Here is a 13,584-nt window from a genome sequence, read left to right on the forward strand (position 1 = left end):
AGCTATCCTGACAAAAGTGGTCTTCGTCTGCGCAAAGCTCTGGTGATGACGCCATCTTGGGCTCCACGATGACCTCCGTCTCGTAGTCCTCCTGGTCTTGGTCTCGTTGCACCGAAATGGCAACCTTTGCCTGATGCCTCGGTACTCCGCGGCTGCGCTTGCCCCTTTTGCACCAAAGAGGAAAGGAGGACGCAGCGCGGGCTGGCACCCGCCTGGCGCCCTTGGTCGTCATGGCTTGCGTCACGGGCACCTCGTGAGGTACCCCGCCTTGATCTCTCCGCCTCCTCGTGAGCCAGCCTGACGAGGCCATGCCTGAGGAAGCTCCGCGTCGTCCGCCCCGCGAGGCTTGGCCCCTCGCGAGGGCCTTGGGTTTGTGTCGGTGAAGATGGGTCGTGCTAGGCCCCCCTTTGAGCCACACCGCAGGTCGCAGGGAGGCAAGTCTGGGGACCCCCGTTCCCAGAACGTCGACACTAGCTCTCGCTACTGCATTCGTCAACAAGTCTATCTTCAACACTGAAGAAAATGACCTCACCAACAAGGCTGATGAAGGCGATGATGACTACGCTCCCACCTATTGCTTCATGGCAAAGGGTGCCAAGGTACTCAAATATACCTCCTCTGAATCAAGTAAGAATGAATCTGATGAAAACCTTAAGCCTGGCCATTCTAAACTTGCTAAGATTGCTGTAAAACAACAAAGGGCTTTTGAAAAGGTTCAAAACATGCTAGACAAAAGTGATGATATGTTGGGTGAATAAATGGATCGCACTAAAGCCTTGACTGAAAACCTTCAGAGACTTCAGACTAGGTTTGACAATATTCAAGGTCATCATAACACTCTCTTATCTGATCATGAGAAGCTTTCTTATAAATTTATTCAAAGAAAGCAATACCTTGAGAAGCTAAGAGTGAGTTATGAAGATCTTCAGAAGGAGCGCGATTCATTACTTGCTCAACAAATCAACACTTCTTAGGAAGAATTTGTTCCTCCTTGTTTGCAATGCATTGAAGGTGAATATGCTAATTCTTCACTTGAATGTTCAAATGTTGCTAATGTTTCAAATTCTTCACATGCCTTTGCTATCACTAATTCCTCATCTGAGGACATTGCTAGTATCACTAACAATGCAGGGCTGAAGGAATTGTACATGACAGGCATGTACAAAAGCCTCAAAGGGCATTAGACTCTTTGTGATGTGCTTAAAAAGCAGATCCTCAACAAGAACCCTAGGGAAGAAGGTATTGCCTTTGAGAGGAAACTCAATGCTGATGGTACATATTGGAAGCCTGAGCAGTGCCTGATACGTCTCCAACGTATCACTAATTTTTGATAGCTCCATGCTATATTATCTACTATTTTGGGCAATACTGGGCTTTATTATCCACTTTTATATTACTTTTGGGACTAACCTATTAACCGGAGGCCCAGCCCAGATTTGTTGTTTTATGCCTATTTCAGTGTTTCGAAGAAAAGGAATATCAAACGGAGTCGAAACGGAGCGAAATAAACTGGAGAAGTTATTTTTGGAAGGAAACCTATCAGATAGACTTGGACCCTACGTCAGAAGATGAAGGAGGTGCTCATGAGGGTAGGGGTGCGCCCACCCCCCTGGGGCGCGCCCCCTGCCTCGTGGCCCCCCCATCGGTCCACCGACGTACTCCTTTCACCCATATATACCTAGTATCAAAAAAACTCCCAAAAGAGAGATTAGATCAGGAGTTCTGCCTCTAGAAGCCTTCGTAGCCACCGAAAACCAATCTAGACCCGTTCCGGCACCCTGCCGGAGGGGGAAATCCTTCTCCGATGCCCACCTTCATCATCCCGGTGCTCTCCATGATGAGGAGGGACTAGTTCTCCCTCGGGGCTGAGGGTATGTACCAGTAGCTATGTGTTTGATCTCTCTCTCTCGTGTTCTTGATTTGGCATGATCTTGATGTATCGCAAGGTTTGCTATTGTAGTTGGATCTTATGTTTCTCCTCCCCCTCTTCTCTCTTGTAATGAATTGAGTTTCCCCTTTGAAGTAATCTTATCGGATTGAGTCTTTAAAGATTTTAGAACACTTGATGTATGTCTTCCCATGCGTATCTATGGTGACAATGGGATATCACGTGATTCACTTGATGTATGTTTTGGTGATCAACTTGCGGGTTCCGCCCATGAACCTATGCATAGGGGTTGGCACACGTTTTCGTCATGATTCTCCGGTAGAACTTTGGGGCACTCTTTGAGGTCCTTTGTGTTGGTTGAATAGATGAATCTGAGATTGTGTGATGCATATCGTATAATCATACCCACGGATACTTGAGGTGACATTGGAGTATCTAGGTGACATTAGGGTTTTGGTTGATTTGTGTCTTAAGGTGTTATTCTAGTACGAACTCTAGGGCTATTTGTGACACTTATAGGAATAGCCCAACAGATTGATTGGAAAGAATAACTTTGAGGTGGTTTCGTACCCTACCATAATCTCTTCGTTCGTTCTCCGCTATTAGTGACTTTGGAGTGACTCTTTGTTGCATTATGAGGGATAGTTATGTGATCCAATTATGTTAGTATTGTTGAGGGAACTTACACTAGCGAAAGTATGAACTCTAGCCTTATTTCCACGCATTGCAATACCATTTACGCTCACTTTTGTCATTAGTTACCTTGCTGTTTTTATAATTTCAGATTACAAATACCCTTATCTACTATCCATATACCACTTGTATCACCATCTTCGCCGAACTAGTGCACCTATACAATTTACCATTGTATTGAGTGTGTTGGGGACACAAGAGACTCTTTGTTATTTGGTTGCAGGGTTGCTTCAGAGAGACCAACTTCATCCTATGCCTCCTACGGATTGATAAACCTTAGGTCATCCACTTGAGGGAAATTTGCTACTGTCCTACAAACCTCTGCACTTGGAGGCCCAACAACGTCTACAAGAAGAAGGTTGTGTAGTAGACATCAAGCTCTTTTCTAGCGCCGTTGCCGGGGAGGTGAGTGCTTGAAGGCATATATTTAGATCTTGTAATCGAGTCTTTTAGTTTCTTGTTTTATCACTAGTTTAGTTTATAAAAGAAAACTATAAATAAAATGGAATTAAGTTTGTCTCATACGCTTCACCTTTTTAATATCTTTCGTGAGTATGATGGAAAGGATAATTGTGCTCAAGTGCTAGAAGAAGAAATCTATAAAATGTTTGGCACTAAATATTTGAATGATGAGCATGATTGCAATGTTGTTAGTATGAATTCCTTGAATATCCATGATGCTAATGATATGCAAAGCCACAAGCTTGGGGAAGCTATGTTTGATGAAGATGATATTTTTTGTCCCCCAAGTTTTTGTTGGGGAACGTAGCAGAAATTCAAAATTTTCCTACGTGTCACCAAGATCTATCTATGGAGAAACCAGCTACGAGTAGAAGGAGAGTGCATCTACATACCCTTGTAGATCGCTAAGCGGAAGCGTTCAAGTGAACGGGGTTGATGAAGTCGTACTCGTCGTGATTCAAATCACCGATGATCAAGTGCCGAACGCACGGCACCTCCGCGTTCAACACACGTACAGCCCGGTGACGTATCCCACGCCTTGATCCAGCAAGGAGAGAGGGAGAGATTGAGGAAGACTCCATCCAGCAGCAGCACAACGGCGTGGTGGTGATGGAGGAGCGTGGCAATCCTGCAGGGCTTCGCCAAGCACCACGGGAGAAGAGGAGTACTTGGGAGAGGGGGAGGGCTGCGCCAGAACTTCGTCTATAGCTCCCATGCGCCTCCCCACTATATATAGGGGTGGAGGGGCTGGTTTCTTGCCCTCCAAGTCCATTGGGGCGTTGGCCAAGGTGGGAGGAAAGAAATCTCATTATTTCCTTCCCCACCGATTGTTATCCCCCCTTTTTAGGGATCTTGATCTTATCCCTTCGGGATATGATCTTATTCCTTCTAAGGGGGGATCTTGGTGCGCCTTGACCAGGGGTGTGGGGCCTTTCCCCCACTACCCACGTCCATGTGGGTCCCCCCATGCAGGTGGGCCCCACTCCGGAACCTTCTAGAACCTTCCCGGTACAATACCGAAAAATCCCGAACATTTTCCGGTGGCCAAAATAGGACTTCCCATATATAAATCTTTACCTCCGGACCATTCTGGAACTCCTCGTGACGTCCGGGATCTCATCCGGGACTCCGAACAACATTCGGTAACCACATACAAACTTCCTTTATAACCCTAGCGTCATCGAACCTTAAGTGTGTAGACCCTACGGGTTCGGGAGACATGTAGACATGACCGAGACGTTCTCCGGTCAATAACCAACAGCGGGATCTGGATACCCATGATGGCTCCCACATGTTCCACGATGATCTCATCGGATGAACCACGATGTCAAGGACTTAATCAATCCCGTATTCAATTCCCTTTGTCTATCGGTATTTTACTTGCCCGAGATTCGATCGTCGGTATCCAATACCTTGTTCAATCTCGTTACCGGCAAGTCACTTTACTCGTTCCGTAACACATCATCCCGTGATCAACTCCTTGGTCACATTGCGCATATGATGATGTCCTACCGAGTGGGCCCAGAGATACCTCTCCGTTTACACGGAGTGACAAATCCCAGTCTCGATCCGCATAAAACAATAGATACTTTCGGAGATACCCGTAGTGCACCTTTATAGTCACCCAGTTATGTTGTGACGTTTGATACACCCAAAGCACTCCTACGGTATCCAGGAGTTACACGATCTCATGGTCAAAGGAAGAGATACTTGACATTGGCAAAGCTCTAGCAAACGAACTACACGATCTTTGTGCTATGCTTAGGATTGGGTCTTGTCCATCACATCATTCTCCTAATGATGTGATCCCGTTATCAACGACATCCAATGTCCATAGTCAGGAAACCATGACTATCCGTTGATCACAACGAGCTAGTCAACTAGAGGCACACTAGGGACATATTGTGGTCTATGTATTCATACGTGTATTACGATTTCCGGATAATACAGTTATAGCATGAATAAAAGACAATTATCATGAACAAGGAAATATAATAATAACACTTTTATTATTGCCTCTAGGTCATATTTCCAACACAATTATATAGTTGTGACATGATATGGCCAATATCATATAGCTCCATTGATCTTCATCTTCGGGGCTCCATGATCATCTTGTCACCGGCTTGACACCATGATCTCCATCATCGTGTCTTCATGAAGTTGTCACGCCAACGACTACTTCTACTTCTATGACTAACATTTAGCAATAAAGTAAAGTAGTTTACATGGCGTTATTCAATGACACGCAGGTCATACAAAAAATAAAGACAACTCCTATGGCTCCTGCCGGTTGTCATACTCATCGACATGCAAGTCGTGAATCCTATTACAAAGAACATGATCTCATACATCACAATTCATCATTCATCACAACTTCTGGCCATATCACATCACATGATCAATCGCTGCAAAAACAAGTTAGACGTCCTCTAATTGTTGTTGCATCTTTTACGTGGCTGCAATTGGGTTCTAGCAAGAACGTTTTCTTACCTACGAATCACCACAACGTGATTTTGTCAACTTCTATTTACCCTTCATAAGGGCCCTGTTCATCGATTCTGCTCCAACTAAAGTGGGAGAGACAGACACCCGCCAGCCACCTTATGCAACTAGTGCATGTCAGTCGGTGGAACCGGTCTCACGTAAGCGTACGTGTAAGGTTGGTCCGGGCCGCTTCATCCCACAATACCGTTGAGCAAGAAAAGACTAGTAGAGGCAAGTAAGATGACAAAATCCACGCCCACAACAAAATTGTGTTCTACTCGTGCAAAGAGAACTACGCATAGACCTAGCTCATGATGCCACTGTTGGGGAACGTTGCAGAAAATTAAAAAATTTCCTACGGTTTCACCAAGATCCATCTATGAGTTCATCTAAGCAACGAGTCAAGGGAGAGAGTTTGCATCTACATACCACTTGTAGATCACGAGCGGAAGCTAGCCAAGGGGATGGTGATGATGGAGTCGTACTCGAACGTGATTCGGATCACCGATGTCCAAGTGCTGAACGGACAGCACCTCCGCGTTCAACACACGTACGGGCCGGGAGACGTCTCCTCCTTCTTGATCCAGCAAGGGGGAAGGAGAGGTTGAGGAAGATTGCTCCAACGGCAGCACGACGGCGTGGTGTAGTTGGTGCAGCAGTACTCCGACAGGGCTTCGCCAAGCATATACGGAGGAGGAGAGGTGTTGGGGAGGGGAGGGGCTGCGCCTTGGCTTGTGTTAAGCTCCCATGCGCCTCCCCACTATATATAGGGGTGGAGGGGCTGGTTTCTTGCCCTCCAAGTCCATTGGGGCGTTGGCCAAGGTGGGAGGAAAGAAATCCCATCATTTCCTTCCCCACCGATTGTTATCCCCCTTTTTAGGGATCTTGATCTTATCCCTTCGGGATATGATCTTATTCCTTCTAAGGGGGGATCTTGGTGCGCCTTGACCAGGGGTGTGGGGCCTTTCCCCCACTACTCACGTTCATGTGGGTCCCCCCATGCAGGTGGGCCCCACTCCAGAACCTTCTAGAACCTTCCCGGTACAATACCGAAAAATCCCGAACATTTTCCGGTGGCCAAAATAGGACTTCCCATATATAAATCTTTACCTCCGGACCATTCCGGAACTCCTCGTGACGTCCGGGATCTCATCCGGGACTCCGAACAACATTCGGTAACCACATACAAACTTCCTTTATAACCCTAGCGTCATCGAACCTTAAGTGTGTAGACCCTACGGGTTCGGGAGACATGTAGACATGACCGAGACGTTCTCCGGTCAATAACCAACAGCGGGATCTGGATACCCATGATGGCTCCCACATGTTCCACGATGATCTCATCGGATGAACCACGATGTCAAGGACTTAATCAATCCCGTATTCAATTCCCTTTGTCTATCGGTATGTTACTTGCCCGAGATTCGATCGTTGGTATCCAATACCTTGTTCAATCTTGTTACCGGCAAGTCACTTTTACTCGTTCCGTAACACATCATCCCATGATCAACTCCTTGGTCACATTGCGCATATGATGATGTCCTACCGAGTGGGCCCAGAGATACCTCTCCGTTTACACGGAGTGACAAATCCCAGTCTCGATCCGCATAAAACAATAGATACTTTCGGAGATACCTATAGTGCACCTTTATAGTCACCCAGTTACGTTGTGACGTTTGATACACCCAAAGCACTCCTACGGTATCCAGGAGTTACACGCTCTCATGGTCAAAGGAAGAGATACTTGACATTGGCAAAGCTCTAGCAAACGAACTACACGATCTTTGTGCTAGGCTTAGGATTGGTTCTTGTCCATCACATCATTCTCCTAATGATGTGATCCCGTTATCAACGACATCCAATGTCCATAGCCAGGAAACCATGACTATCTGTTGATCACAACGAGCTAGTCAACTAGAGGCTCATTAGGGACATATTGTGGTCTATGTATTCACACGTGTATTACGATTTCCGGATAATACAGTTATAGCATGAATAAAAGACAATTATCATGAACAAGGAAATATAATAATAATACTTTTATTATTGCCTCTAGGGCATATTTCCAACAGTCTCCCACTTGCACTAGAGTCAATAATCTAGCTCACATCGATATGTGATTAACACTCAAGGTCACATCCGCATGTGACTAACACCCAAAGAGTTTACTAGAGTCAATAATCTAGTTCACATTTACCATGTGATTAACACTCGATGAGTTCTGGGTTTGATCATGTTATGCTTGTGAGAGAGGTTATAGTCAACGGGTCTGAACCTTTTAGATCCGTGTGTGCTTTACAAATCTCTATGTCATCTCCTAGATGCAGCTACCACGCTCTATTTGGAGCTGTTCCAAATAACTGTTCTACTTGGAGCTATTCTAAATTGTTGCCCCATTGTACGTATCCGGTATCTCTACTTAGAGCTATCCGGATAGGTGTTAAGCTTGCATCGACGTAACCTTTACGACGAACTCTTTTACCACCTCCATAATCGAGAAAATTCCTTAGTCCACTAGTTACTAAGGATAACTTTGACCGCTGTCCTGTGAGCCATTCTTGGATCACTCTTGTACCCCTTGACTGACTCATGGCAAGGCACACTTCAGGTGCGGTACACAGCATAGCATACTGAAGAGCCTACGTTTTAAGCATAGGGGACGACCTTCATCCTTTTTCTCTATTCTGCCGTGGTCGAGCTTTAAGTCTTAACTTCGTACCTTACAACTCAGGCAAGAACTCCTTCTTTGACTGGTCCATCTTGAACACCTTCAAGATCATGTCAAGGTATGTGCTCATTTGAAAGTACTATTAAGCATTTTGATCTATCCTTATAGATCTTGATGCTCAATGTTCAAGTAGCTTAATCCAGGTTTTCTATTGAAAAACACTTTCCAAATAACCCTATATGCTTTCTAGAAATTCTACGTCATTTCTGATCCATAACAATATGTCAACAACATATACTTATCAGAAATTCTATAGTGCTCCCACTCACTTCTTTGGAAATACAAATTTCTCATAAACTTTGTACAAACCAAAATCTTTGATCATCTTATCAAAGTGCACATTCCAACTCCGAGATGCTTACTCCAGTCCTTAGAAGGATCGCTGGAGCCAGCATACCTTTTAGCATTCTTAGGATCGACAAAACCTTTCTGATTGTATCGCATACAACCTTTCCTTACGACTGGTAAGGAAACTCGTTTTGACATCCATCTGCCAGATTTCATAAATGCAGCTTGTGCTAACGTGATTCCGACGGACTTTAAGCATCGCTACGGATGAGAAAATCTCATCATAGTCAACTCCTTGAACTTGTGAAGAACTCTTCGCCATAAGTCGAGCTTCATGGATGGTTACATTACCATCCACGTCCGTCTTCTTCTTAAAGATCCATTTATCTCAATGGCTTGCCGATCATCGGGCAAGTCCACCAAAGTCCATGCTTTGTTCTGATACATGGATCCTATCTCGGATTTCATGGCTTCTAACCATTTGTCGGAATTTGGGCCCACCATCGCTTCTCCATAGCTCGTAGGTTCATTGTTGTCTAGCAACATGACCTTCAAGATAGGATTACTGTACCACTCTGAAGTAGTACGTATCCATGTCACCCTACAAGGTACGGTAGTGACTTGATCCGAAACTTCATGATCACTATCATAAGCTTCTACTTCAATTGGTGTAGGTGCCACAGGAACAACTTCATGTGCCCTGCTACACACTTGTTGAAGTGATGGTTCAATAACCTCATCAAGTCTCCACCATCCTCCCACTCAACTCTTTCGAGAGAAATCTTTCCTCGAGAAAGGACCCGATTCAAGAAACAATCCATATTGCTTTCGGATCTGAATTAGGAGGTATACCCAACTGTTTTGGGTGTCCTATGAAGATGCATTTTATCCGCTTTGGGTTCGAGCTTATCAATCCTGAAACTTTTTCACATAAGCATCGCAGCCCCAAACCTTTAAGAAACGACAACTTAGGTTTCTCTAAACCATAGTTCATACGGTGTCATCTCAACGGAATTACGTGGTGCCCTATTTAAAGTGAATGTGGTTGTCTCTAATGCCTAACCCATGAATGACAGTGGTAATTCGATAAGAGACATCATGGTACCCACCATATCCAATAGGGTGCAACTATGATGTTCGGACACACCATCACACTATGGTGTTCCAGGCGGTATTAATTACGAAACAATTTCCACAATGTCTTAATTGTGTGCCAAAACTCGTAACTCAGATATTCATCTCTATGATCATATCATAGACATTTTATCCTCCTGTCACAATGATCTTCTACTTCACTCTGAAATTACTTGAACCATTCAATAATTCAGACTTGTGTTTCATCAAGTAAATATTCTCAACATCTACTCGAATCATCTGTGAAGTAAGATCATAACGATATTCACTGCATGCCTCAGCACTCATTGGATTGGACACATCAAAATGTGTTACTTCCAACAAGTTGCTATCTTGTTCCGTCTTACTGAAAACGAGGTTTTTCAGTCATCTTGCCCATGTGGTATGATTTGCATATCTCAAGTGATTCAAAATCAAGTGAGTCCAAACGGTCCATTTGCATGGAGTTTCTTCATGCATATACACCAATAGACATGGTTCGCATGTCTCAAACTTTTCAAAAATGAGTGAGTCCAAAGATCCATCAACATGGAGCTTCTTCATGCGTTTTATACCATTATGACTTACATGGCAGTGCCACAAGTAAGTGGTACTATCATTACTATCTTATATCTTTTGGCATGAAAATGTGTATCACTACGATCGAGATTCAATAAACCATTCATTTTAGGTGCAAGACCATTGAAGGTATTATTCAAATAAATAGAGTAACCATTATTCTCTTTAAATGAATAACCGTATTGCGATAGACATAATCCAATCATGTCTATGCTCAACGCAAACACCAAATCTCGATGGTAGAGGGAGCGTGCGATGCTTGATCATATCAACATTGGAAACACTTCCAACACATATCGTCAGCTCACCTTTAGCTAGTCTCCGTTTATGCCGTAGCTTTTATTTCGAGTTACTAACACTTAGCAACCGAACCGGTATCTTATACCCTGGTACTACTAGGAGTACTAGTAAAGTACACATTAACATAATGTATATCCAATATACTTCTATCGACCTTGCCAGCCTTCTCATCTACCAAGTATCTAGGGTAATTCTGCTCTAGTGACTGTTCCCCTTATTACAGAAGCACTTAGTCTCGGGTTTGGGTTCAACCTTGGGTTTCTTCACTGGAGCAGCAGCTGATTTGCCGTTTCATGAAGTATCCCTTCTTGCCCTTGCCCTTCTTGAAACTAGTGGTTTCACCAACCATCAACAATTGATGCTCCTTCTTGATTTCTACTTTCGCGGTGTCAAACATCGTGAATACCTCAAGGATCATCTTATTTATCCCTGATATGTTATAGTTCATCACGAAGCTCTAGCAGCTCGGTGGCAATGACTTTGGAGAAACATCACTATCTCATTTGGAAGATCAACTCCCACTCAATTCAAGTGATTGTTGCACTCAGACAATCTGAGCACAAGCTCAACGATTGAGATTTTCTCCCTTAGTTTGCAGGCTAAGAGAATCGTCGGAGGTCTTATACCTCTTGACGTGAGCACGAGCCTGAAATCCCAATTTCAGCCCTCGAAACATCTCATATGTTCCGCGATGTTTCGAAAACGTCTTTGGTGCCTCTACTTAAACCATTTAATTGAACTATCACGTAGTTATCAAAACGTGTATGTCCGATGTTCGCAACATCGACAAACGACGTTGGGGTTCAGCACACTGAGCGGTGCATTAAGGACATAAGCTTTCTACTGATCGCATAATCGCTACTATCAACTTTCAACTATATTTTCTCTAGGAACATATCTAAACAGTGGAACTAAAGCGTGAGCTTACGACATAATTTGCAAAAGGTCTTTTGACTATGTTCAGGATAATTAAGTTCATCTTATGAACTCCCACTTAGATAGACATCCCTCTGGTCATCTAAGTGATCACATGATCCGAGTCAACTAGGCTGTGTACGATCATCACGTGAGACGGACTAGTCATCATCGGTGAACATCTTCATATTGATCGTATCTACCATACGACTCATGCTCGACCTTTCGGTCTCCGTGTTCCGAGGCCATGTCTGCACATGCTAGGCTCGTCAAGTTAACCCTAAGTGTTTTCGCTGTGTAAAACTGTCTTACACCCGTTGTATGTGAATGTAAGAATCCATCACACCCGATCATCACGTGGTGCTTAGAAGCGACGAACTGTAGCAACGGTGCACAGTTAGGGGAGAACACTTCTTGAAATTTTGTAAGGGATCGTCTTATTTACTACCGTCGTCCTAAGCAAACAAGATGCATAAACATGATAAACATCACATGCAATCAAATAGAGTAGTGACATGATATGGCCAATATCATATAGCTCCTTTGATCTTCATCTTCGGGGCTCCATGATCATCTTGTCACCGGCATGACACCATGATCTCCATCATCATGATCTCCATCATCGTGTCTTCATGAAGTTGTCACGCCAACGACTACTTCTACTTCTATGACTAACGCGTTTAGCAATAAAGTAAAGTAGTTTACATGGCGTTCTTCAATGACACGCAGGTCATACAATAAATAAAGACAACTCCTATGGCTCCTGCCGGTTGTCATACTCATCGACATGCAAGTCGTGAATCCTATTACAAGAACATGATCAATCTCATACATCACATATATCATTCATCACATCCTTTTGGCCATATCACATCACACAGCATACCCTGCAAAAACAAGTTAGACGTCCTCTAATTGTTGTTTGCATGTTTTACGTGGCTGCTATGGGTTTCTAGCAAGAACGTTTCTTACCTACGCAAAACCACAACGTGATATGCCAATTGCTATTTACCCTTCATAAGGACCCTTTTCATCGAATCCATTCCGACTAAAGTGGGAGAGACTGGCACCCGCTAGCCACCTTATGCACCAAGTGCATGTCAATCGGTGGAACCTGTCTCACGTAAGAGTACGTGTAAGGTCGGTCCGGGCCGCTTCATCCCACAATACCGTCGAAACAAGATTGGACTAGTAACGGTAAGCATATTGAACAACATCAACGCCCACAACTACTTTGTGTTCTACTCGTGCAAAGAATCTACGCAATAGACCTAGCTCATGATGCCACTGTTGGGGAACGTAGCAGAAATTCAAAATTTTCCTACGTGTCACCAAGATCTATCTATGGAGAAACCAGCTACGAGTAGAAGGAGAGTGCATCTACATACCCTTGTAGATCGCTAAGCGGAAGCGTTCAAGTGAACGGGGTTGATGAAGTCGTACTCATCGTGATTCAAATCACCGATGATCAAGTGCCGAACGCACGACACCTCCGCGTTCAACACACGTACAGCCCGGTGACGTATCCCACGCCTTGATCCAGCAAGGAGAGAGGGAGAGGTTGAGGAAGACTCCATCCAGCAGCAGCACAACGGCGTGGTGGTGATGGAGGAGCGTGGCAATCCTGCAGGGCTTCGCCAAGCACCACGGGAGAAGAGGAGTACTTGGGAGAGGGGGAGGGTTGCGCCAGAACTTCGTCTATAGCTCCCATGCGCCTCCCCACTATATATAGGGGTGGAGGGGCTGGTTTCTTGCCCTCCAAGTCCATTGGGGCGTTGGCCAAGGTGGGAGGAAAGAAATCTCATTATTTCCTTCCCCACCGATTGTTATCCCCCCTTTTTAGGGATCTTGATCTTATCCCTTCGGGATATGATCTTATTCCTTCTAAGGGGGGATCTTGGTGCGCCTTGACCAGGGGTGTGGGGCCTTTCCCCCACTAACCACGTCCATGTGGGTCCCCCCATGCAGGTGGGCCCCACTCCGGAACCTTCTAGAACCTTCCCGGTACAATACCGAAAAATCCCGAACATTTTCCGGTGGCCAAAATAGGACTTCCATATATAAATCTTTACCTCCGGACCATTCCGGAACTCCTCGTGACGTCCGGGATCTCATCCGGGACTCCGAACAA

This window comes from Triticum dicoccoides, chromosome 7A, assembly GCF_002162155.2.
Source record: "Triticum dicoccoides isolate Atlit2015 ecotype Zavitan chromosome 7A, WEW_v2.0, whole genome shotgun sequence".
Lineage (NCBI taxonomy): Eukaryota > Viridiplantae > Streptophyta > Magnoliopsida > Poales > Poaceae > Triticum > Triticum dicoccoides.